Consider the following 26,496-nt stretch of genomic DNA (forward strand, 5'->3'; position numbering starts at 1 on the left):
CAAACATTCTGTCCAGCGGTAAGGAGGTGTCTGCACCTCTACAGTTTTGTTACTCTGAGCCCAACGGCATAGCTGGCCTTTTTACATGACACATAAAAATCGCAGACCTTGATACTCATTTGCACCGATGGCTGGACACCACGTTGGCGGTACAGAAACTCTATATTTTCTGGCATTGGCACCGGTCCTCTGCTCCCACAGGCCATGAATGGCTCAAATAGCTTCAAGTGCACCACTTATAAAGTAAATTGGAAGTATTTGAAAGGGTGTTTGGAGCCTTTATGGCGGAGGCAAGAAGTGCACTTGAGTGGCTGATTTCATGGTGTTCCTGGCTCTCCAGACTCTGATTTGCCCTTTAATTAAGGTGAGGCCCATACTAGACTCTCTTCAGATTCTCCATGGGGCCTCTGCAGGACCTTAGGTACAAGCTTTAGGGATGCCTCCTCCAGAGACATAATACTTGTACTCTTGCAATGTTTGTATGGGTTTGTAGATAAATCTGTGTAGTATTCAAGTCGTATTGTTTAACTATGTGAATGCTGTGACATATATAGGTCCACCACTGTACATTACTTTTGATGTTAATGTATGTTTCTACATTACAGAAATGCTATGTTTCACTAGCTTCTGGCAGACTAAAAAAATGAGTGGAGCCCGCTTCGTGGGACACGCGCGGACACACGCCGGGCCAAGCCCGGGCCAAGGGCAGGCCCGTCTGAGCTCGTCCGAGCACGGAAGAGGACTGGACGTGACCCCCCCTTTAATCCCTCATCCAAGCAGCATACGAGGGTTAGTACGTTGTGGTGGGTTATTAAGACTGCCTGCTGTACCGTTGCTGTCATGGACTATTAGAGTAGCTGTGCTATAATAATATTACTCGAAAATGGTGACGGCGAAGGTGGGAAAGGGGAGAAAGTCGTTACCAGGAGGGTATATTGTGGGAACACTGGACCAATTTTTAACTAGAGCATCCTCAGTTTTGCAACATGAAATTGAATTGACCGAGAAGAGGCTATCTATGGAGCCAGCCTTTGATAAACGGTCGTCAATGGGTAGGTTGGCTGTGGTGTTGTCACCAGTGCCACAATTAACCGCTGATAGTGTGTCAGGCCATACTGGCGAGGGAAGTCAGCTCTCACAAGCAGTAGGTAGCCTGCCTAGTTCCTCCGCTACTGTGGACATTATATCAGCGGATCCTTGTGTCCCTTTACATAACCCTGAGCACCCTGGTCCGACTATACTGAGATTGCGGACACGGCCGGCATCTATCTCTAAAAAGGGGGTCACTAACCCGACATCGCTTCCAATAGCTAAAAGAAAGCGTGCTGGAGCCACATTAAGAAATGGAAAAATTAAAATCCAGAAATGCAGCAATATGGTGACAAGCCCACCAACAAGGACTACCGCTGGCCCTGATACACCTCAGCTCACTAAAAACAGGCCAACAAGTACATTAAAGACTGGTGAAGCATTCCTTTCTGAGTTTGGGGAAGACTTTTGGACTTTACTGAGACTTGTCTTCCTATCTATAATAGACTGAACTCTATTAAAAACAGACTTTCGATTCTTGAAACTCTGTTTGTCCCGGCACAGGTAGACAGACGGTGGTATGTGGGCTGTAGGTGGCACTGGAAACTTAGTCCAACTAGGTCAACAAATATAGTTTGCCATCCTGTAACCACGTATGCCCCCAATATTGCAGCGGAATTGTCTGCTTCAATTGTATTTCCTGTTGAACTCCCTAATCAACCTAGTGACATTGTTGTGCCCAATGACCTAGCAATGACCAGAAGAGTGGAGAATGGGGGGGACAGTGGGGGAGATAGATCTCAGCCCCCAGCAAGCATCGCTAGGAGATGTGATGTACCAAAGAACGTACTACCACGTATAGATCTTCCTCCTGAGTCTATACCATATGTGGTAGTCCTAGTAGGGGTTCCTGCTCTGAGTCAGGGTAAAAGGGAGGCTTATAGTGAGTTGAAAAACTAATGTATTCACTGGCTGAATTATAACAGGCCTCTCCCCCACCAGGTTTCTAGCGAAATCCTCTTTGCCCGACGTGTGGACTGGGTGGGGCCTTGTGCGAAAATTATCCAGGGCGACTGCGTTGTAATCAATCTCAGGAACAGATGGGCAGTTGAGCATATCTGTAACTGGGCTTTAGGTTGTGAAACAACGCAAATCCAATCCCTCCCCCTAACCTATTTCTACCCGACTATCTTCACTAACTCTAATTCTGATACCACTAGAAGAGGGTAGCTCTGGGGGGATGGGGAATTCTTGGGACATAAAGCCCAGATAGGGCATGTCAATTGGAAGGGAGACCTAAAGCATTCCTCAGCACTGGCCACGTCCCTTCATAATAACAGATTCAGCATCCTGGACCAGGTAGACTGACAGTGGAGGTGCAGTTTGCCCACATTGGCCAACACTAACGAATCAGGCTTCCCAGATGCTAGGGAAGGTTTGCCAGGTATTTAATGCCCCATTAACCAACATAGCCCTCGGGGGGTGAGAGCACACCTGAAGAAACTAGAGGTATTGGAAGGAGGGGAAAGAGGAGTAAGCATGTTGGTGTGCTGCTTGGTGCCCTGTCTCCAGTAACTCAGGAGGGTGTAAGTAGTACGGGTACTACTATGGTTAAGGGAAGGGTTCAAGAGGGAACACTGAGGGAGAAGGGGCCTAATCCTGGGACGGCGGGGATGCACATTGATCACTTGTTACTTGGGGCAGTTAATTGCAATGGGGTACTAAAGAATTCTACATCCCTGGAGGCAAATGGCGATATCAAAATATCCCTCTCTTTCTCTCTGAGGGCCTGTAACGGGAGGCTCAAATCGGACAGGCTCGGCTTACCAACTTTTAACAGAATAGGGCAACTTCAATTATAGACTGCGTCTTGGTCGAATCTAGATCATGGGACAGGGTACGGGACTTCCAGATACACCAGCGGAAAGATAGCGATCATTACGCTTTAGTTGTGACACTCAAGTCAGGGAGCTGGGGACTATCTAATCATGTAGAAGTGTCTAATTCAACACAACAACCTCTCTTGCTACAAAAACAAAAGGCAGAGAGTAAAATGGCCCCATGTAAAAGACTCTCCAAACAATTTAGCACACATATACCAGCAGGGTGTGCCGTACCTCAGAGAAATGGCTGAGGTTGGGCCGTCAGATAATCAAATAGGACAGGACTCTAGGCCGTTAGAAATGCACAAACAGTTGACCTCTAAACTTTTTGATGAGTTCTACCCGGAAGGATGGGTCCAGGTAAAACCGGTCCCATGTCATCCCTGGTATAATGCTACCTGTCGTATCGCTAAAAAGTGATCTGCTGGAAGCTATAAAGGCTAGGGATAAACCAAGGATAACCAAGGATAAAGCAACTCCGGCTTCAGTACAAGTGGGTCACTCAATCTGAGAAGAAAGATTGGGAAATTAACAAATGGGATGATCTAAGAACTACCCTACAGCGCAAAGACTTGAAATCCTTTTGGGCTATATATAGTCAGTAATGGAGATAGGGAGGGTAGACCAGCAACTGAACCTAATATAGCATCAGCAGTGTGGGAATGCCACTTTGATACACTGTAATAATAATAATAAAGTTCTTTATTCGGCTTATTCACAAAGGAAAAACCATAAAAGAGACAATTAATAATATGCATTACATTTTTACATAACTAAAAGAAAAAAGAGACACACATTTCAGGAAAATTCCTACAAGAGAGCTAGTAAATTAAAAGAAAATTGGTTATAAAAATTTCATCGGAAATCTGTTCAAAGTATCCTTAATGAGGGCATTTATAGATTTTTCCTGTGCTTCATGATGCATTTTAAAAAGTTGCTCACAAAATAACAGACGTTTTCAGTTTCCAGCATTTGGAGTCTAAGAAGAGCAGGTCTACATTGTCTCAGTCCCCAGTTCCTTAATATTGGTAGTAACCAGATTTTTCTGTGCGGTTGATGGAATTTGCAACGCATGATCACATGTAGATTGGATTGTATTGAAAGTCCATCGCACGGACAAGGTGGAAGAGTAGCTTCCCAACAGTTTTTCAGTGGAAACGTAACCAATCTAAAAAAAGTATTTAGCCTAAATCTAGTTATTAACATTCTCTCGTACGTTGGTATTTGAAGTGTCAGATACGGATGGATGCCATGGGCTATTTGTACCATGTTTGCATGGACTACCGCCGTTTTTAATGATTCAGATGCTAGTCTTAGAGACTCCAAGTGTCTTAGTGCTAATTGTTTAAGGTCTCTTTTCGAGATGTCCGTTATAGATTCTGGTTCAAGGAAGTAGTTCTCAAGCCCTAGATCTTTGAGGAAATCTCTTACATAGGAGAGCCATTTCACTTTAGAGGATTTGTCGAGGGCCATCGAGTCAGCAATGATGGACTGGGTCAGCGCGTTTTTATCGGATGTCCAAATGCGCCGCCACAGCATCACTGGTTCAGTTTTAATTAGATCCTCTATATAGGGTATTCCTAATTCCAGGTGCATGGCATAAGTTGAGGTGCCTTTCGGGGTGGCTAGGAGAAATCTAAGAAAGACATTTTCCGCCTTCTGAATGGAGCTAGTGTCGGTGTAACCCCAGACTCCTGCACCATATAGGGCGATAGCCTGGCATTTAGCATTATAAATTTTTAATAGCTCCACTGGGGGCCTTTGTCCTAGTCTCTGAGAGAAGCTCGTTAGAGCGGCTATTGATCTCTTAAAGAGATGACCCCTTGTGTCTACTGCTGGCTTCCATGTCAATTGATCATCTATCATGACACCCAGGTAAGGGTATTGGGGGTGACCTCAAGCTTTTGGTTATCGAGGTAGATGGGCTTTGTTCTTTTTTGCCCCCTACCTGCTGTCATGACAAAAGTTTTCTTCACATTCACCCGCAAATCCAGGTTACCCATGAAAGTCAAATACCTATTCAGTGAGAGCTGAAGCTCACGCGGTGTGCGCGCGAGGATGACGGCATCGTCCGCGTAGAGCAGGGCGGGAATCAGGCGCTGGTTTATGCGTGGGAGGTCCTGAGCCCTCCTCAACATCTCCCCCTCCAGGCCATTAGTGTAGAGTGAGAAGAGGAAGGGGGCCAGGACACATCCCTGCCTGATTCATTGCCCTCCGGTAAACGGGGCACTTAACTCGCCATTCAGGCCAAATCGCACTCTGGCCGTTGCGCCGGAATAGAGTTCCCTCAAGAAGTCCAGAAGAGGCAGTTCTACTCCCATTTGGGCTAGGACCGTCCACAGTTTTGCATGCGATACGCAGTCAAGCGCTGCGGACAGGTCGACAAAGACCATATAGATCTTGGTTGCCTTGGCCTGTGTGTATTTTCCCATTATTAAGGTGAGGTTGAGGGCCTGTTCTACTGTTCCGAAACCCTCACGGAAGCCGAATTGGATATCGGAAATAATGCCTTGATCCTCACTCCACTGCTGGAGACGCTCTAGGATAACTCTCCCCACTACTTTCCCGAGCGAATCCAGCAGTGAGATGGGCCGATAGCACTTCACATCTTGACGGTCCCATTTTTTAAAAATGGGGACCATTATTGACTTAGTCCAGGAACTTAACACTCCCTCATTCGCCACCGCTATGCACACTCTTGTTAGGATGGGGGCCCAGAGATCTAGGTTATTTTTTTAAAAGTCCACTGGGACCCCGTCAGGGCCTGGAGCTTTACCCAGTTTGCTTTTCTGTAATGCTTCCAAAAGATCGGGAATGTCAAACAGAAGCGGAATGGGGTACTGTACTTTTGCGGGCAATGAATCTGTAGGTGAGCTATTTTTAAAGATCTTGGAGAAATGTGCAACCCATGTATTCTCGTCTATGGCAACTTCTATTCTGGGGGTGCCAGTGTCCGAGAGATATGGGGTTCTGACTGTACGCCAGAAAAGCTCACTGTTTTTTGAAACAGCGCTCTTATGAAGATCATCCCAGAGTTTCTGCTTTAATTGTGCGATTCTCAGTTTTCGTTCCCCTATGTATTGACGCCTTAGGAGTTGGATTTGGGCTGCGTCCCTCGGTTTATTATGAAGCACTGATTTTAGTTTTGTTAGAGCGGTTGTACAGTTATGGTTAAACCACCTTTTCTTTGGTGGGTGATTTGTTCTGGGTTTTAACAAAAGTAAATCCTTGATGAACTCTAAAATTTGTTTGAAGTTCGTTAAGACTTCCTCATGACTTGAGGAGAGATCAAGACATTTTAAAATGTTTGGATATGCCTGGATTATCATTTTTTTTGTAATTGCGGTAGGATTAATTTTTCCCCATTTGATTGTGTAACCGTTCTGTTTACCAATCTCTAATTTATTCGGTGCTGGCGTTTTTGTGATGTCCGAGTTTTGGGAATTGAGGTCAGGCAAGTAAAGATTAATCCTTAGGGCTCAATGGTCGCTAAGTGGATTACCAATGACCCCAAAATCCTTAGCTATGCCTATCAGGCCAGGAGATAAACAAATATAATCAACTGTTGTGTGATAGCCTCTACCCACGTAAGTCGGACTAAGTAAGTTAGAATCTGCATTTTGATGGTTAGCAATTTGCAGGTCTAAGTCCGAGAGGACAGCATTTAAAATGTTCCCCACTTTATTGTGTGTGAAGTGTACTAATGGGGCATCGAATTCGTCCGCCATCCCACAACAGAGTGGATTAGTCGTTAGACATGGATGTAGATTGAAATCTCCTCCCCATATTAAGTGGGTTACCCCCTGACCAATTCTCCATTGATAAGATTGTTTTAATCTCTCATGTACATTACTGAGGAGATTAATGAATTGGTCTTCGACAAGGTTATTATATAAATTGGTTAGGAAGATAGTTTCCTTGTTGGCAAAGGAGAGAGAAAGGATTTGATAATTAGAATCCTGAGAGACTGTAGCCACTTTTATGAGGGTTAGGGTGTTCGCTATATAAGTTACTAACCCACCTTTGGGTCTTCCCATTATACTACTTAGTGCTGGAACGAAATAGGTTTTAAAAGCCTTGTAAGTGTAGTTCTTCTATTGACCATGTCTCCTGGAGACAGATTATTTGGTAGGGTTTTAAAAAGTTTTGAGCGGTCCCGTCCTCAAGACCTGCTATATTCCAATAGAGTATGGAAATCGGGGGACTCACATCTTTTGATTGTTCTACTAAGACTACAACTTCGGCGTCCGTGGGTCCCGAGGAGATATTCAAATTCCCCGGGCTAGAGGGTACATGCAAATTGTTGGGTATACTTTCTTTTGATGGTCAATCGACCATTTCAAGTCCACTATACCTGTTAAACAACGGGATGTTATGCCATGGGTCCCACCGGGACTGATCTCTAGTTACCGGCCTTTGTGTGTATGGTCTCCTATCTGCCCAGCCTCCCCCCTGGTAACGTGGTCCCACTGTGTGCCAGGAATAATCTGGGTCATAGAGTCTGGGGGGACCATAATATCTGGGGTTCGCTAAATCGTCCTGTCGGGGGAGTGGGACGGCCCAAGGAGGCTCTTGTTCCTGGGGAGGTCCATTTATTTGCCTAAAAGGGTAGAAAAAAGAAAGTGACTTAATTTGAAAACCTCCGTTTGAAGGGATGTCTTCCCAGGAGCAAATATAGTCTGCTATGCGTGGGTCCTCGAAAGTGATCGCTATACAGTCCCCAGGGATCGTTTTTCTGGTATTGCCCACCCATGGAACCCTGGCAACAGATCTAATCCTTCCATGCCAGGTTGAGGGGATCGGACGATTGGTCTGCAGCCAATGCTGTGCCTTATTTTTTAAAGACCAGCCTGGTTCCGAGTTATGGTCTGTTAGCTCAGGAACGCCGGCAATAACCACTACATACGGTGAGGCCTCAGGTGGAAAATCTGCTGGAGCTCTTGACTGGCCTAAATTTTTGGCGGTATTTCTCCTGGGCCTAACGGATGGGGGGTTTGAGGCTGAAATCTGAGGGACAGGCGTTTTGATGGATGATTTGTTTGTAGTTTTGTTGACAGTTTTATTAGCGGTTTTATTAGATGCCTCGACATTTGGGGCAGGTGTAATTGGTGGACCTGGGAAAGTTAGCCGGCTTCGGTGTATTGTTAGTGGTAGGGACACTGGGGATTGTTATCTGAAGAGTCTTCTTTTGGGGATTAGACAAATACGGATTTACATTTGTTGTTTTTGTGGAAAGTGTTTTTTTGGTGTTATTTCCCCCTACTTTTTGTGGCCCTGGAAGATGATTAGGTTGTTGAGTTTTTACGAGTTTTAAAATCTGTGACTCTAAGTGCGCTAATCGTTGTTCTAGGGGTTGCAAAGATTGTTTAAATATATTAGCTATCTTGGTTAATAATAATTCGGGAACCTCCGTATCGCATGAACCCTTGTGGGTTTGTGCGATGGTTGGAGAATCCAAAATTACCGGAATAGGTGTTTCATTCTCTGAATGATGGACTAACGCTGGGACTCCTATTTGTTCTACTCTATCCGAACGGTCTTGTGGGGCGCTAGGTATATGGGTCGGGTTGTTTGGTGATAGGTGATTAGGGGCCACCCTTTTCTTGCTTATCGCCCCCTCCCTCCTTCACCTTGCTATCATTTTTTCTATGGAGGAGTTTTGTGGTGAGGTTTGCGGGAGTAGGTCCGGTGTTTTTTCTAGGTCAAAGCTAAGCTGTGAGTCTGCAAGCTGGGACACTGATAAATCAACTGTATTAGGTAAGCTGCGTCTCTCTCGGGTCGGGTTTACCTCAGCATTTGGGAATCCTATGGCTGGTGATCTGGCCTCCGCCAAATTCCCCAAAGAGGATCTTTTGGCGAATGCCAGGTCCAAGGAGACCCTTTCTTCTATTAGTGATATGCTTTGGTCTATGAACGTATTCGCCTTCGTAATGAAGTCATCCATAGGGCCAAGCAGTTTGCCCACGCTACCCGGGGCTTTGGTTTTGGTTCCCCTAGTGACAACCATTATGGTAGGGCTACAATACTGGCAGTAACAACAAGGAAGGGGGTACAGCCAGGTGAGGAAGAAAGAATGGTGGCCCAGTCCAGTCTCTTACGTCCTCGAACGGCCTCAAACGGCCCGCTCTTTGCCCGGTCTTCGCCCCGGGCTCCGACCCGCGCGCGTCCCGCGTCGCGGAAGGGTTTGTATTGTTTAAATAGGAGAGGTCTGGGGGCGTGGCCACCGGGGGAAGAGGCACCAGCTGCAAGGTGTGATGGTTTCTGGTCCTCGCAGTCCCCCGGTAGGCTCCTCAGGCACAATCCCTTTTCGATCTCCTCGACCTGGGCGCGGTCACGCTGGGAGCAAGTAGGCTAACCGCCGACCGCGGTAGCACTCCCACCAGCCGACTCTGCCTCAGGGAGTACACTGTAGACAAGCGTTCTGGAGCAAATCCTCTGGCAGGTAGGATTCCTAGCAATGAGCGGCACCCGCGGAGCGGGTGTCGCGAAAGGTGATATGCGGTGGCAAATTAGAGGGCGTGGCTGCCGGGGGAAGAGGCACCAGCTGCAAGGTGGGATGGTTTCTGGTCCTCGCAGTCCCCCGGTAGGCTCCTCAGGCACAATCCCTTTTCGATCTCCTTGACCTGGGCGCGGTCATGCTGGGAGCAAGTAGGCTAACCGCCGACCGCGGTAGCGCTCCCACCAGCCGACTCTGCCTCAGGGAGTACACTGTAGACAAGCGTTCTGGAGCAAATCCTCTGGCAGGTAGGAATCCTAGCAATGAGCGGCACCCGCAGAGCGGGTGTCGCGAAAGGTGATATGCGGTGGCAAATTAGAGGGCGTGGCCGCCGGGGGAATAGGCACCAGCTGCAAGGAGTGATGGTTTCTGGTCCTCGCAGTCCCCCGGTAGGCTCCTCAGGCACAATCCCTTTTCGATCTCCTCGACCTGGGCGCGGTCACGGCGGGAGCAAGTAGGCTAACCGCCGACCATGGTAGCGCTCCTACCAGCCGACTCTGCCTCAGGGAGTACACTGTAGACAAGCGTTCTGGAGCAAATCCTCTGGCAGGTAGGAATCCTAGCAATGAGCGGCACCCTACACACTGTATGCTTATGGTACTGAAGAGCTACCACCTTCAGCTCCAAGCCTCCTCCATGAGTATCAATTGGGGGGAGGTACAGGAGATTACTAGTGCTGAAGTTGAATCAGCTATTGTCAAGTTACTACCTAATAAGGCACCGGGTCTTGACAAGCTCCCGGGGGACCTATTTCGGGCAGAACCGAAGATATGGGCTCCATATCTCTGTGTTCTGTTCAATACCATTCTAAGTGGAATGGAACCGCCAGATACCTGGCGGGGTGCAGAAATAGTTCCCGTCTACCAAAAAGGCTGTCCCATACTACCGTCCAACTACAGGCCTATAAGCCTGATAGACATCAACCAAAAGTTGATGGGACGAATCATTCTAGAAAGAGTCCTGGCCTGGGACGAGGACAGGGAGATCTTGAGCCCTTTCCAGGCTTGCTTTAGGTCGAGCACATCAACTATTGACCAGATATTCTGACTTCGGGTCTTGTATTGGAAAACAGTGAGTGTAGAGGGTGGCAGCCTCTACCTCATTTTTGTTGACCTGAGGTCTGCATTCGATCTGGTCCTCAGAGAAAAATTGTGGATGGACTTTTAGATCTTGGTATCCCACTATATCTCTTGGATGTCCTAAGAAGGCTACACTCTGAAACGTATGCCCAAGTTAGGTGCCGGAAGCATGGAGAATTGTTAGCTCGCTTCCCGGTAAAAAAGGTGGTGCGCCACGGGTGTGTCCTGGCCCCCACCCTTTTTAGTCTATACATTAATGGGCTTATAGACCACCTACTTGGTGCTAAGGATATTGATGCCCCGAGGCTAGCTTCAGGTCGGGTTCCCGGATTGATGTTCGCGGACGACACTTTGTTGTTGTCCAAGACATCAATGGGCCTCCAAAGTACCCTGGACAGCTCCGCCGACTTTTGTGCATTAAGAGACCTGGAGATAAAGCTGTCCAAAACCAAATTTATGATTTTTAATCCACCCCGGCAGACCCGCCCAAATCCAGTACTGAGTGGAATTCCTTTAGAGCGAGTGAAAACGTTTGAGTATCTGGGTATTATCCTTGCGGAAAATCTGGAATGGGATAACCAGGTAGCAAAGGCTGCTCTAAAAGTAACTCAAACGGTGGGAGGAATATCGAAGATGTACAGATCAACTGAGTTTAAGCCCACTGCTCCCTTTATTGAAATTTATAAAGTTCAGGTTAGAGTGACTTTCATTTACGGGGCCGAGCTTTGGGGGCATCACAGGCCTACTAGCCTTTCTAGAGTAGAGCTTACATTTATGAGGAACCTGTTGGGACTTTCAGTCAGTACACCGTTAGTACCTCTCTTGCTGGACCTTGGGCTACTCCCCATAGAGGAGGAGGTGGCTTACATGGCCACTTACATACTGGAAAAGACTATGGTCAGTTCCTCAATTAGCCCCTTATAAAAATGAATTCAAGGATGTCTGGGCTGGAATAAGAACTAACAAAATCCTGTGGCTATCCCACATCAAGGAACAGTGTAGTATGATTGGTCTACCGGAGTTATGGGAAACACCAGAAGTATCATGCCCGGCAACATCTAGGGTTGATCTGGTTTACCATTATAGACACCACAAACTAATGTCTCTTCATGTGAGTTCTACAGCTGGTAGATTGACAACTCAGTTCCTTCAAATAAAAGTAGGCTACAAAAAGGAAGACTTCCTAGACCTAATTTATCCAGCTTTGGCAAGGAAACTATACATCCAATTCAGGATGGGTTGTCTTTAGCTTAGGTCATTTACCAGCAAATGGGAGACAAATAAAAATACAGAGTGCCCAGCCTGTAGATACCATCTGGAAAATGAAATTCATATCCTCTTTTTCTGTCCCACCTACCATGCTGTACGTAAATCGCTGGGTAAAACCAATTTGTAGAAATCTAGGCTTTAGACAATGTTCCACGGCTTTTAGATTGTTAAAATACGATACAAACTCCCCTATTGTTTTAGCTGTCTCCCTCTTTTTAAACGGGATGTGGCATAAGCGTAGAAACTTTTTACCGAAATATTCGGAGATTTAAGTATCTCTAGGAAATTTAATCTACTTATTCGATAACTACTGTATGGTTTCATCTGATTTTAAGATGTGATTTTTAGGGAATGGTTTTATCTTTGTGAAGTAGGTGTATATATATGATTGGGATTGTCTTATCTGTCCTATGTTATTTATTTATTGTATTGCTGTGCTTGTATGTATTTTATTCTGCACTTTTATGGTCCGATGTGACCGAAATAAAGTTATCAAATGAAATGAGTGTTCTGCTAGCCACAAAAGCCCTTCTATTTGGAACCATACATGGTCTATTTCATCCAAGATTAATAGCATAAACCATGGTATAACCAAAACATTAATATCGACTTACGACTAAGAGTAACCTGCCATGGCAATCCAAAGAACAAACAAAAACTAATCCTAGAACTAGATCAATATGTTTTTTCAATACCCTTTCCTAGGTAACTTAGCCTCTCCAGTCCGCGTTTTTACCTTCTATTCTGGCCCCTACACTCCTATTAAACCGATGCTTAATTAGAAAATGTGCTTTCTTCTTTGCATGCTGGGACATGTCCCAGCATGTAAAGAAGAAAGCAAATACTGGATAAGCAACTTAGAAATCCACATTAAAACTTTTAAACTGCAAAATATATTTTCAGAAAAATATATTTAAAAAAAATCTAAACTATGCATATTGTAAACAGTATAATAATAATATTACTTAAACATTCCCATACATTTGTAAAGAATACAGAACTTTACACTACACATATTTACCTTTTGTTAATAGCTGGTACACCATTAAACAGTGAGAATATAAGCAACATAAAAAGTGCAACAAGCTAAAAATTGCACAAATTGCAGTGCAATATAAATAAGATGAATGAAAGTGCTTTTCTAACGTTGCAGAGATTAGAAGTAGTGCATTCCTCAAAAGAACCGAATCCCCAAATTACATACAAAAATAAAATGCAAAATGTGTTTGTAAAAAATAGAAAACTATGATCAAGAAATAAAGTTCCATATCAAATCCAAAGAGACCACCCAAAACATACTCACCATTCACTGGCTCATCCTCTTCCAAAATACCCCCTATCTCCACTCTCTGACTCATCGCAAACCTCTTTTACTACTATGAACACCCAGACAACTCTTTCCAAACTCTTTCCTCCTCTATCCATCCGTTATCCAATTCATCCAACTAACAGGCTCTCTGAATCATCCTAAACCCCTTTTACTTCCATGAACTCCCAAATAATCCTTTCTTAACTCTTTCCTCCTCTATCCATCGGCTATTCCATTAATCCAATTAATAGACTCACATGTCTACCACTTCCAATAGCAATTTATTTTCCCTTGTACTAATCCATCACAAATCCACCTTTGGGTTCCAGAGTAGCGTGCTAGTCACCGAAAAGCTCTTCAATGCCTCGTCTGAGGTAGTAAGCACTATTTAAATACAATTGCACTACAGTTTATATAAACATCAATATAGTCTTTTCTGATCTGATCCGATGAAACGGGAGCACAAATCCACAATTCTGAAAGTCTACTGAGCAATGATATAAAAAAAAGACCAGACAACAAACTGAACAAAAAATACAGTGACAGAAAAGGAGGCTACATATACATTGAAGTCAATAAAAAAAATAATTCTTATTGATAAAAAAGTGTCAAACTGTAGTAAATTTTGTAAACATATATATATATATATATATACGTAGCTACATATTTTTTAATGAACAACATGCCTTTAAACAGTTAACAATATTGTTTTCGTTTTTACGTTCTTCATTCTGTACAATTTCATTTTGCTGGATGTCGATGTAAAACACTGGGTCTGACTGGTAAATATTGCTTGGGTTCTGTAAATTCGTAAAATTAACAATAGAGATTTTTGTTTGCAAAGCTGATTTGATTTTTGGGAAAGTCCTATTACTTACCCGTAATCTTCATTACTCCGGGTCCCGTAGTCCTCGACACCTTCATAATTACATGTGGAGATAACTATCTCCCGACAGAAAAAAAGAGCAGAGGCATGCTGGGACCCTAATACTGCCCCTCCCACCGGGAATACATAAGCAGTACTTACCCAGCCTCCCGCCTGTACAACCAAGCCCAGACAGGAAGGCCGGCCGCCCGGGAGGGAGGGAGGGGCGTATGAAGGTGTCGAGGACTACGGGACCCGGAGTAATGAAGATTACCTGTAAGTAATAGGACATTACCCCCAGGTCCCTCCGTCCTCGACACCTCCATATTTACATGTGGAGAATACCAAAGCAGAAACCCGGCCTTCCGCACGCACAAGCACACCCAGGAAACCACAACAAAAGCAGCCATCCAAGGGAGCACCGAGAAGGAGGAAAGGAAGACCGCAGGAAACTCCTGGCCCGCAACTCAGAACAGGACAGCAGGGACAAGGACCGGAGATAAACAAAAAGGCCAGGGCACCGAAAAAAGGAGGTCGCCAACCGAGAAACCGGCAACCGGGACCCGGACCAGGACACCAAGACCAGCCAAAACAACCCACCAGAGAAGACCGCCAAGGTCAGAACCAGCAGGAAGGCACACAGGGCCAGGCAGACTCACCAGGAAGACGAGACAAACCAGAAGAAAGCCAAAGAAAGAAATGGCCAACAGAGCGCAGGCACAAGCACCCAGCCCAAAAAAGAAGAGGAAGCACAGGCGAGAAACAGGGCCAAACACTCAAAAAGAAAGGACCTGGGCCCAAGAGACCCGAGGAGGAAACCCATCCGAGGAGGCCCAGGAAGCAACGTGCACCCAGGAGCCGAACAGGATCGAGAACCCGACCAAAAAGACAGGGACGGGGAAGAACCCCAAAACCCAGTCGAAAGCCCACCAAACAAGGAGAGGCCAACAAGTCCGGAAATCAGGAGCAAAGAAAACAAAACCAGGTCGGGAACAGAGAAACGGACCACAAGCCCAGAAAACCCCAACCCCAAAGGGATGGAACACAAGGCAGGAGGGGAGCACAGAGCAACAGGGAAACCCCAGCAGCCGTCCAACGAGGCACAGAGTGCAGCACAAAGAAGGCGCCCAGAAGACCCAGGACCGCCCAGGAACCCCACACCCAGGCCAGGCCAGCAGCAAGGGAAGGAGCAGCAGGAAAAAGAAAGCCCAGGGAGTACAGCACCCAGACCAACACCACAAGGCCCCAACCCATGCAACGCCGGAGAGGAGCCAAGCAAACCGCAAAAAGAGGCCAACAAACGCCAACAGAACCGAGAAGCCAGGACCAGAGCTAAGCAACACGACCACGCAGGAGGACCCGTAGGCCCAATCAAAAACTCGGGAACGAGCCCAGGCAGCGCACACGGCACAGCAAAAGGGCAGGGAGGAACTGGGAACCCCCAGCACACCACCGCCCAAACCACACAGAAGGGCCGAAAGAACAGAGAAAACTGCCAAAGCGGAAGCCAGAGGAAGCAGAGGGCCAACAAGCAGAAGACCCCAGACAACCCACAGCCAAGAGGGAGAACCCCACCGAGGCAAGAGCACCACGGAACCACACCCCACCCAGAGAGAGGGGGGGGGGAGGGCACCCAACAGCCCCACAACGGGAACCAAGGCTAGAGAAACAAGGGAGGCAGAAGCCAACCAGGCCAAAACCAGGACACACACAGCAGAACACCCACAGAGCCTGCAAAACAGCCAGGAAGCCCGGGAGGCACAGCTCGAGGACAACCAGAATAAGCAGGAAGCCCTCAGACCACCGGAGTCAAAGGACCCCACAAAAGCCCCAACACAGGTGAAAGAAGACCGCCAAGAACCGCCAGCAGGAAAAAAGCCCAGAAGGACCCACCAGGGCGCGGCACAACAGCAGAGCACCCCGCCAGGACACAGAGAGCCCAGGCAAGGACGCAGAGCCCAAAAGAAGACCAACACGCAAGAGCAGAAAGCCCCAGCAGACACCCAGCCAGCGCAGAAAGGCAGCACGGCTCAAGGCCATCAACCGGGAGAACAGGAGACCCGGAGAGGGGAAAAACAGGAGCCCCGCCAAGCAAAAGACAGCCAGGCCCAAACAGCCGCGGCCTGAACACCAGTGCCCAGAAGGTAAAACACCACCGGAAAGACAACCCGGGGGAAGGAAGCACCAGGGTAAGAAGAGCAGGCTCCCCACAACCCCCGACAGAGAAGCCATTCCCACAGGAGGCCCCCAACCGGGAACAAACCAGTCAGGAACCCAGGCAGCACCAGGAGGAACAGGCAGGAAAACACCCAAAGCAAGCCAAAAGGCAAGCACAGGGAGAGCCAGAGTAGGAGGCACGCAGAGGGGGAGAAAGAAAAGAGGGAAACCCACGGCAGGCAAACTGGAAACCATGGGGCCAACAGGACCCAACCCCATGCAGACCCCCAAGGAGCCGGAACACCGACTCACCACTAGCCGGAGGCATGGTGGCGCAGAGGAACCAGAAGAAGGGGCAACAGAATTGCAACCCCAACAGACTCCGCCATCGAGGAAGCGAAAGGCAAATCTGACACAAGAGCAGGACCCCAACATAGGGCAAGGCAGAAGCAGGCAGGCGAGACCCCCAACAACACCGGGAACCCCAGGAGCAAGCACAGAGAGAGCCAGTAAAATAAAAGGGAAACAGTCATCACAGAGGCGACAGGAACCCACGCCAAACAGAGGCAGGCCACCAAACGGCAAGAGCGAAGGCCAACAACACAGAAGCAGCCAACGAACGCCAGGCAGAGGAGATAGCCGCACCTGACGACGGGGAGGGAGCCGCGTGCCCATCACCCCGACCGGCCACCATCGCGCCCCCCCCGGAACTCGGGAGCCTGACCGGAGAAGGAGCCCGTCCGCCTGGGCGGGAGGGCTCGCCAGAGGGGCGCGGAGAGGGTGCGGTCACATGGGCACCGGCAGGCCCAGCCGTCACCCCCCTGGAGGGAGAGGCGGGCCGAGGCCGCAAACCAAAGGGAGAAGCCAAGCAACAGAAAACACCCACCACGCAGACCAAGGGAGAGGAGCACAAAAAGGAGGCACCGCAGAAGGGAACAAAAAACCCCCAACCCAGACCAAGGAAGCCAGCGCCAAAACCAAAGGCAAGCGAGGGGCAGCGTAGACCAAAGAGCAGCGAACCCGGAAACAGGTCAGCAACCCGAAAGATAGGCCAGCCGCGCCAATCAAGGAGCAGGGGCGAGCAGCATCAGCAGAGTGGCATCCCCCCCACCAGCCCCCAGACCACAGAGAAGAGGAGCCGGAGAAGGGGAAGAGGCAGCGGAGGGAAAAACCACATGCAAGCCACCCGACAGTACCACCAACAACGAGCAGCCCCTCAAGACAGAGGAACGGGGAGAAAAAGAGCCCCCGAACCACGCCGAGAGAAGAAAGCGAACCAGCAGTAGGCACAACCACTAACGCACCCCAGCCCCAGGAGAGTGACTCAGTAGGTCAGCCCGGAGGAGGAGGAAAGCAGCCCGGACAGGAACACCCAGAGGAAACACAGTCCCCCAGACGCAAGGACACGGGCACCACACAGGTAGAGAAAGCGCCACCACCAAAACAGACCCCGGGACAGACAGCCAAGAGCAAAAGGAGGGAGGCGGGGGCAAAGAACCCCAGAGAACACCAGGACGGAGAGCACCAAGGCCGCAGCAGGCAACCCAACAGAACGGGCACCCACAGAAAGCGTAGCCGCAACCCAAAGCCCACGACCAGGGCATGGGGAGGACATGTAGTCGCGGACAGAAGCGGGGACCCAACACAGCGGCAGACCGCAGGCAGCGAATGCAAGAGGCCCCGGGAGCATACCCCCGCAACCCCAGGAGGCGCAAGCAGAATCCGAAAACGGCCACCGCAGGACACAACGACTGCGCCAGCAGGAACCGAACCCATGTCCAGCGAGACCTTCAGTCACCACAGGGACAAGACCCAACAGTGGGCCATAGCTCCAGGTTGAAATAGCGGCAAACATAGCACCCTGGAAGCAAATACTCCCCAGCAAGGGCTGACGTCACCCTGAGCGAAATGGTGTATGAAAAACACACAACAGCTCCAGGAGAGGCACGAACACACAACCACGGCTTGGCACAAGTCAAGTACAGCAGGATAAGTACAGCTGAAGAATCACTGTGCGCTAACCGAATGTGCCACAGAAGCTCACTGCAGGAGAAACGACAGGAACACCCGACCAACCTGGAAAGAAAAACATAGGGAGACTGCACAGTCGCAGAGTGCATGTGTGAGACCCCGGGCACAAACCCCGGCATCCCTAGACTCACGCCACACTCAACTCGGAGACCGGCAGAAAGACAGGCCGACTCTCAGGAAGAAGCCAACATGCAAGAAACCCAATGCGGCCGCTTTAAACATGAAAGCACATGGCGTAACAAAAAAGCCTACAACAGGTCCGAAGCACACCCATGGCAAGTGCACTGGAGCCACACAATCCAGCCACCAGCACCCACAAAGCGAAAAAGGAAGAAATCACCGCTACGCGGGACTTACCCCGGGAGGGAGGCCGGAACATCAACAAGAGCCCCCCTCCCCCAACCAGCTCAAGGCGCTCCAAAACATCCACGCCAGGGCCGAGCAGGCAGCCGGAGGAAAAACCAGCGCGTCTTAATTGCAGCAGGAACCAGGAAGACGCGGAAAAGAACCGGAGGCCTGCACACCAGCTGCAAAGGGCCGGCCCGCCTACTATCGCATCACAATGAAAACAGGAACCAGGACACGATGAAACCAGCCTCCCAGCAAGCCCGGCAGGCCAGGAGGCAGGACAGCAGGCACCCCGACCGCACAGCCAGGCAGCCGGACGGGGAGATCCAAGGAAGGTAAGCCACCCAAGCCCAGCAGGAGCAGCACCAGCAACCACAGCAAACATCTGTCGACAGACAGAAAAAAAGAACAGACGGGATGCTGGGTAAGTACTGCTTATGTACTCCCGGTGGGAGGGGCAGTATTAGGGTCCCAGCATGCCTCTGCTCTTTTTTTCTGTCGGGAGATAGTTATCTCCACATGTAATTATGAAGGTGTCGAGGACGGAGGGACCTGGGGGTAATGGTATCAGGGAAATATAGCACAATGTCTTCTCACTTGCCAGGTTTAGGCTTACGACTCACAAGGTGCTTCCTGCAGATAGTAGGTAGCATTGAAAAGTGGCAATTGTAATAATAGAAGTCCTAAAGTGTTTAAGTTGTGTGATGTGTCTGGAATGAGAAAAAAATCCAAGATTGAATATGTTTTATTTCGATACTGAAAATACCGCTACGTATTTAAACAACAACATATCGAAGAAAAAATAATAAACAAACTTAACGAAGGCAACTAAGAAATACACATCTGTTAGGAGCAAGAATAATTTCTATCAGGATAATTGCATGCTCGTGGAATGTGTATCAACTTTATAAGCATATATAACCTGCCGACACATACGCTGATAGAAGAGACATTAGTCACTTTATATTAATATTGTATTTATCTTTAAGCTTGCAAATGTGATAGGTCTTCAAATGTCGTGTAGATTCACGGGGATCGTTTTCTAAACAGCGCGCATGTTCCTTGTAACATCCTACTCACTGCTGGATGCAATTAAGCTTTATGCACTTAATGAGGAATGCTGAACGTTAATAGAGGCAAATAACGCTAATTTATGAAGACTGCAATTAAGAGTTGCGAGTTTTTAACAGCCAGAGACAGGGCATAGCCTGGTCAGTAAGACTGGGGGATGTAAGCTTTACTTTTCCCAACAATCACGCTGCATATCTTGTTATGAGAGCAGGGGGTACGAAGCGGTTTAAGAGGCTGTGGAAAGAGAGAGGAGTGCGGATTGTTAGGCGTACGTAAAACACAATAGTTTTCAAACTATCCAAGTTCAGGCAGAAACGCAGGAGAGTGTGTGATTGTGTGTTTTTGTCAGTGCAGGCATGTAAAAATCCTGAGTGAAATCTGACAGACATCTCACCATACCCAACTGAAAGCACTTGTACCCAACAATTAGCTATAGAACACATGTAAATGGGGGGATGTAACACAGAGGAACGGAGAAGGAGAGAACGGAGTAAGGAAAGAAATAGAGTGTTGACAATGGAAAGGGGCAACCACTCGGTCCCCCCGAAAGTATGGTGGAGTACCCCGATCCCCCCGGGAAACTATTTTGGGCGGGAGGCGTGTCCCGGCTGGTATGCCCGAAGCGGCGTAGCTGGGGCGCGCCTTTTCCCGCCCAAGAGAGGGTTGTCCTAGACACCGACAACGCCAGCCACGCCCGGGAGGCGGATTGGAGGAGGGTCTACGCCCGCCCGAAGAAGGATAAAAGGAGCGACAAGTCAAGGAAGCATCCTCTTGTTCCTGTGCTCTGAAGCTGCACCTCCTCGTTGCACGTGAGCTCGAGACGGAACGAAGAGCCAATTTTGAAATTTGTAATTTCTCTTTTTTCTCTTTTAGCGCTAGAAGCCTTGTCCAGGACCTTTCATCTGTCGCGAAAAAATGCCGGGCAAAAGGGTCGGAAAGAAGGTTAGCACCGACCAAATGCTCCGTATGCTGGTGAAAGACATGGCGGAGATGAAGAGGAAAATGGCGGCCAGGGACGGGACGGGACGGCCTAAAAGAATCATCGGGCCAGCATTGCCAGGGGTGGTCCCTGCCGGGAGAGGAAAGAGGGCCAGGAACAGGGCAAATGGAGCCGAGGTCCCAGTTCCGGAGGCTCCCCCGGCGAGCCCTCCCAGACCGGTGGAATCTCCCGTGCCGATTCCCGACGCAGGGCAGCCGATCCCTGTCGTAGTTACCCCTGTGAACGAAGGGGATATGCCACCGGAGTTGGCCGCCCAGCTGGCGGCATGGTTGGGCAGAAACAACGAGGGTTCTGTTGCTCCGAGGGACACGGCCGAGGAGGCCAAACTAATAATGAGGCAGTTGCGGCAATCTCGAGATGCCGCAAAAGCACCTTGTCCTTTTGTTTCCCCGCAGGCTCCCGTGGGTCAACCAGGATCGGGCGTTGGTACGGCGGGGTCTACAGTTACGACGGCAGGTTCAGGTAAGCAGCCATTGCCAATGGTGGGTGAAGGATCGATACCTTCAAGGAGGGAAAAAATTGTTCAGCATATCCCGATCGAGGTAAAAGAGAGGATATGGGCAGACAAATATGTGAACATGTTTTCCTTGTTGACCGATCACTACGAGATTGAGCATGTAAAAAATCAAAAAGAGTATCTACATCCTAGTGTATGGCGAGCCAGGATGGCCGGTTTCAGAGTCGATGAATCGATAGGCAATTGGGGCAGAGCGTTCGGAATGTTCATTGCAATTATGGGGGAACGTAGGCCCGAATTGTTGGGGGAATTGGCCGTGTACCAGACACGTATCATGGAGTTTTATGAAACTTATGGAGGGAATCAATGGTTTTCTTATGATAATATATTTCGTAAATCCAAGGAACACGATTCATCCCTGACGTGGGATTGTTTTGACTCCATTTCTTGGCAAAAAATGGAAAAGCCAGGCGTGGGGAAGTCACCATCGTTGGGGGGTGATGGGGTTGAGTATTCCCGCAATTCGTCAGGGGCGCCCTTTCGGGCAGGTTCAAGTAATGACCGGAACTCAAGGAATAGTGGCACCTCAGGAAAAAAGGGGGTCTGCTGGGGCTTTAACAGAGGAAAATGTACTAGGCCACAGGGTTCTTGTAAGTTCAGGCACGAATGTTCGGGGTGTGGGCAGTCCTCCCACCCTGAGAATATGTGCAGAGCCAAGGCTAGTGATACGGGGAGTAGAGGAAGCACCAAACAGGTCTGAAATAGTCCAGGGGGCGCCCCTACCTACCCCGGTTGATATCATGGCAATGATCCCTTGGCTAAACGAATACCCGGATCATATCTCCGCTGGGGTGTTGCGAGATGGTTTCTCATATGGTTTCCGCATCCCGGCGGGGGATTTTCAGGGTGAAGCACAATGTAAGAATCAACTATCGGTGCAGCAGAATGCGGCGGTGGTACAAGCAAAGATTGGTAAAGAGGTGGCCCGAGGTCGGGTTGCTGGACCATATGACAACCCGCCAGTTGCTAATTTTGTTTGTTCACCCCTGGTTGTAGTCCCCAAAAAAGATCCGGGGGAATTCAGGTTGATACATAATTTGTCAGCTCTAAGGGGTCTTTCGGTGAACGATGCGATTGACCCGGGAGTTTGTTCGGTGCGGTACGCATCTTTCGATGAGGCCGTCGCCATTTTGAATCACCTAGGGCCCGGAGCGCTGATGGCTAAATCAGATATCGAGTCAGCGTTCCGGTTGCTCCCGGTACACCCAGATGATCAGCGTCTCCTTGGTTTCATGTTTCAGGGTCGCTATTACATGGATAAATGTATGCCAATGGGTTGCCCCATCTCTTGTGCGTATTTTGAGAGATTCAGTTGTTTTTTGCAATGGGCTTTCACAAGAACAACAGGGTTTACACATGTGATGCATTGTCTTGATGATTTTCTATTCCTGGGGGCAGCCAGGGACACAGAGTGTGCACAAGCTTTGAATGAATTTTGTGATCTCATGAGACGCTTTGGCGTGCCATTGGCACCCGGTAAGACAGTGGGGCCGTCTACTTCGCTCGAGTTTCTTGGAATAGAGCTCGATTCCGAAGAGGGGTGCTTCCGCTTGCCTAAGGAAAAGGTGACGAAATTTAAGGCATCGCTTAAAACATGTATTAGCGAGACGAAAGTAAGATTGCATCAGTTGCAGCGGGTTGTGGGTCAACTAAATTTTGCCCTGAGAGTAATGCCAATGGCGCGCCCATTTTCCCGCTCTATTGCTCAGGCCATGGTTGGCCTTGAGGAAGGCCACCACCGCACAAGGCTCTCGGCAGAGGTTCGGCAGGACATGCGCATATGGTTGGCATTCCTGGCGGATTTCAACGGTCGAGTGGTGTGGAGCAAACCCGCGGTTTCCTCTGAGGAGCTGGGGTTGTGGACGGACTCGGCAGGGAGTGTTGGATTTGGCGCAATTTTTGGTAATCATTGGTCAGCACAAACCTGGCCAGCATGGTGGCACGAGAATGGGCTCACAGGTAACATTGGGTTTCTAGAGCTGTTCCCTATTCTGGTGGCCCTGACAACATGGCCTGAGGGGTTTCGTGACCGCTCTGTGGTGTTTTGGTCGGATAATATGACCGTTGTTGAGTGTATCAATAGTCAGGCTGCCCGCTGCAGATGGATCTTGAGATTGCTGAAGGAAATTGTTCTGCTGTGTATGAGGCTGAACGTCCACTTTAGGGCAAGACATGTGCCAGGGGTGTTGAATCAGGGAGCTGACGCGCTTTCACGTTCCCGTATGCAGGCCTTCTGGGGTTTCCTACCCTCAGCGGACCCGGTGGCGGCACCATTTCCCGAAGCTCTCTGGTCTCTCGGTGCCCCGGACTACAAGACCTCGTGGGAGAGAGTTTAGCGCCCAGGACAAGGAAGGCATACGAAGGGGCGTTCCGTTCCTATTGGTCCTTTTTGGGTTCTGCTGGGGGGGGAGCTTTGGGGCCAGGAGGAGTATGTCCTGAAGTTTCTGTTATCCTTACATCAGGCAGGCAAATCAGTAGCCACGGCACAGAGGCACCGGGCCGCCATTTCTTTCATGGCACAGGCTGTAAATGTAAATGTATTGGCATTTATATAGCGCACTACCTACCCGTAGGGTCCCAAGGCGCTTCGACCGCTGCGAAACCCTTCCTGGCTTCCCTGAGAGATGGTCCCTTAATGGGTATCTCCAGGGTGAGACCAGGCATCCCCGGCGGTCTGGTGGGGCCGTTAGTGAAGATGAGGCAAGCTAATGCCCAGAGTTGCCGAGTGTGATCGCTGATCAGAGTGGGCACCGAGGCGAGAGAATTATCGAGTCCGCTGACTCTGGTCCAGAAATCTGCCGCGCCGGGAATCAAACCCTGGTCTCGGGCCGTCCTCTGCTCTCGGGTCTGCCGCCTCTAACCAGTGAGCCATGGTATCCAGGACCCCACAGCGTCTTTTGTGGTACAGAAGGCGCTGCGAGGATGTCAACGCCTTGAGGGTCGCAGAGTGGACGACAGGCACCCGATAGGTCTGGAAAGGTTGGCCCTGTTAATGTCCGTACTCCCTGCAACATGTTCGTCTCAATCAGAGACAGTACTATTTCGAGCCGCTTTTTCTTTAGCATTCCATGGGGCTATGCGGGTAAGCGAGCTGGTAGCACGGAACAAGCAGGATACGGGGGGGGCTGTGCCGAGAGCACATCCAAATTAGGGGGGAAACAATGGTAGTCTCGTTTGCCAGGTCCAAGACCGATCAGGGAGCGATCGGGGACTGTGTAGTAGTCCAGCGGATTCCCGGATCTCCCATGTGCCCGGTGGCATGCGTTGAGGAATATTTGGCGCAGAGGGCAGCAACATGGGGGGGAAGCTTACTGAGGCACGCCGACGCCACCCCACTGACGAGGTTTCAGTTCCAACGGGTGCTTGCGATGGCAATTGCAGCCGCAGGCTTGAACCCGTGCGAGTTTGGGACCCATTCCTTCCGGATAGGGGCTGCTACGGAGGCCACAGCCAGGGGTCTGAGTGTCGAAAAAGTAAAACAGTTGGGGCGTTGGTCCTCGAATTGTTATAAACGGTACGTGCGGTTGCACATGTTGTGAAGCCAATGTCATGCACTCACGCTTCTTGTTTTTGTTTGGTTTACAGTTTCGCAAGCTTACGAGGCGGGGCAGACTGTGCAGTTGACCCGACACCTGGGGACCAGCGGTCAAAGAACACCGGCTGAGGAAAGAGTGGTGTGGGTCGTGGGACACTCATACGTGAGGTGTACCGCAGACGTATTCAAAGCAGGTGACATGATTCACATGGCTGGGGAATACGGGTACAGGGTGACCTTCTACGGAAGGGGCGGGCTCTGTATTGACCAGTTTCAGAATTTTATGGAGGGTTTGTTAGGGCGGACGAGGTCACCGCCATCTATAATCATAGTGCATCTTGGGGGCAATGATTTGGTGACCATTGGTCGACGAGTACTTCTCGAGGTGATACTATCCACTGTAAGTTGGTTGGCGAGAAGGGTCCCGGGGTGTACAATTGCATGGTCCCACATGATCCCACGGAAGGTGTGGCGGGGGGCTAATTCTGTGTCTGCTTTAAATCATTCTGTGAAGAAAGTGAATAACAAACTTGGTAGATTGTTTCGTACAAATACATTGCATTCTATTCCGCATGGATGTATCAGGGGGGATCAGATGTATTTAGAGGACGGGGTTCATTTGTCCCGGGTGGGGAATGCTTTACTCATAGGAGACTTCGTAGCTTGGTTGAGGAATTTGCAGCCATGACCTTTAAGTAGGAGTTTTGTGGGGGGTCCGGATAGCCGGTCAACTATCCGGGCCTGTGGCGGTAAGGTCATGATCGGTGAGCAGTAATTGGAAGATCCCTAGAGGTTTGGGCGTCACCCATTATGGATGGGAGCGCCCGGGGGGAGGCGGCCATTGGCCCCTCAAACGGGAGGCGGTCCCCTCTAAGGATGGGGACGCCGAAAGGGAAGGCGGCCATAGGCCCCTCCCTGGGGAGGAGGGGCTACGGACCCCTCCTCGGAATTTCCCGGGGCCCGGACATCTGCGACGGCAGATGTGGTAAGTTGTGTTTCTACGCTACCTTCTAGACACCTCACACGAGTCCTCGGACGACCACTAAGATGGCGTCGAGTTAACAGGGGGCCCCCGCTAAGACAAGGGAAATTGGAAGTGGGCACAGAGGTACAGTCCGATGTGCGACCGCCCCTCACAAGTGAGGGGGGAATTGGTATTGGGGATCTGACACCAGTTACGACCTTGCCGTTGGCCCGTAACGTTAGGATGTACAATTTCAATGTTCAGAAATGCATTTGCAGGATGTTTAGTATCGGCTAGGAGAACCTTTGTATTAGAGATGTGTTAAGGTCAGCCAAGAACATCGTAATGTGTAAATGAAATTGTACATGATATGAAACTGTTATTTTAATGTTTTAATTTTGTTTCATATTTTTAATAAATACGGCCGGGAGGGTAACTCCCTCCCGCCTTCCAAAAGTTCAGAGCTGTTTCCGTCTGCCCATCCTTGGGGATTTGTGTTGAGAGGGGGTGGCGGGTATCTCAGCCATATGAAAGAAGATTTGAGAAATGAGAGTTGTAACGTAAGAGGAAGAACATGGGTATTGTAAAGGAGGAAGACGGGCAAGAATACTGCAGAGGAAAAGAAGAGGAAATAAAGGAACTGCAATCACAGAAAATGGATAAGTATATCATCAGTATACATATTTGTATATGAGCATGCAAGTATTATAGAGTATACATTCAGCTAGGAGCATGGGAATGCAGTATACGAATGAGGGTACACGAACTGTTCGATGCCAGGAAGGGTTCATTTATAAGATGCTAGGGGCCTCATTCATGAGGGTGTGCGTCACTTTTACGCCTCCGGTGCGTCACTTTTTGTGACGCACCAGCAGTGTAAAAATGTGCCTTGTTGCACCATATTTACAAAGTGACGCATCTAGGTAGATGCGCCACTTTGTAA

This window comes from Lissotriton vulgaris, chromosome 2_1 (assembly GCF_964263255.1).
Source record: "Lissotriton vulgaris chromosome 2_1, aLisVul1.2, whole genome shotgun sequence".
NCBI lineage: Eukaryota > Metazoa > Chordata > Amphibia > Caudata > Salamandridae > Lissotriton > Lissotriton vulgaris.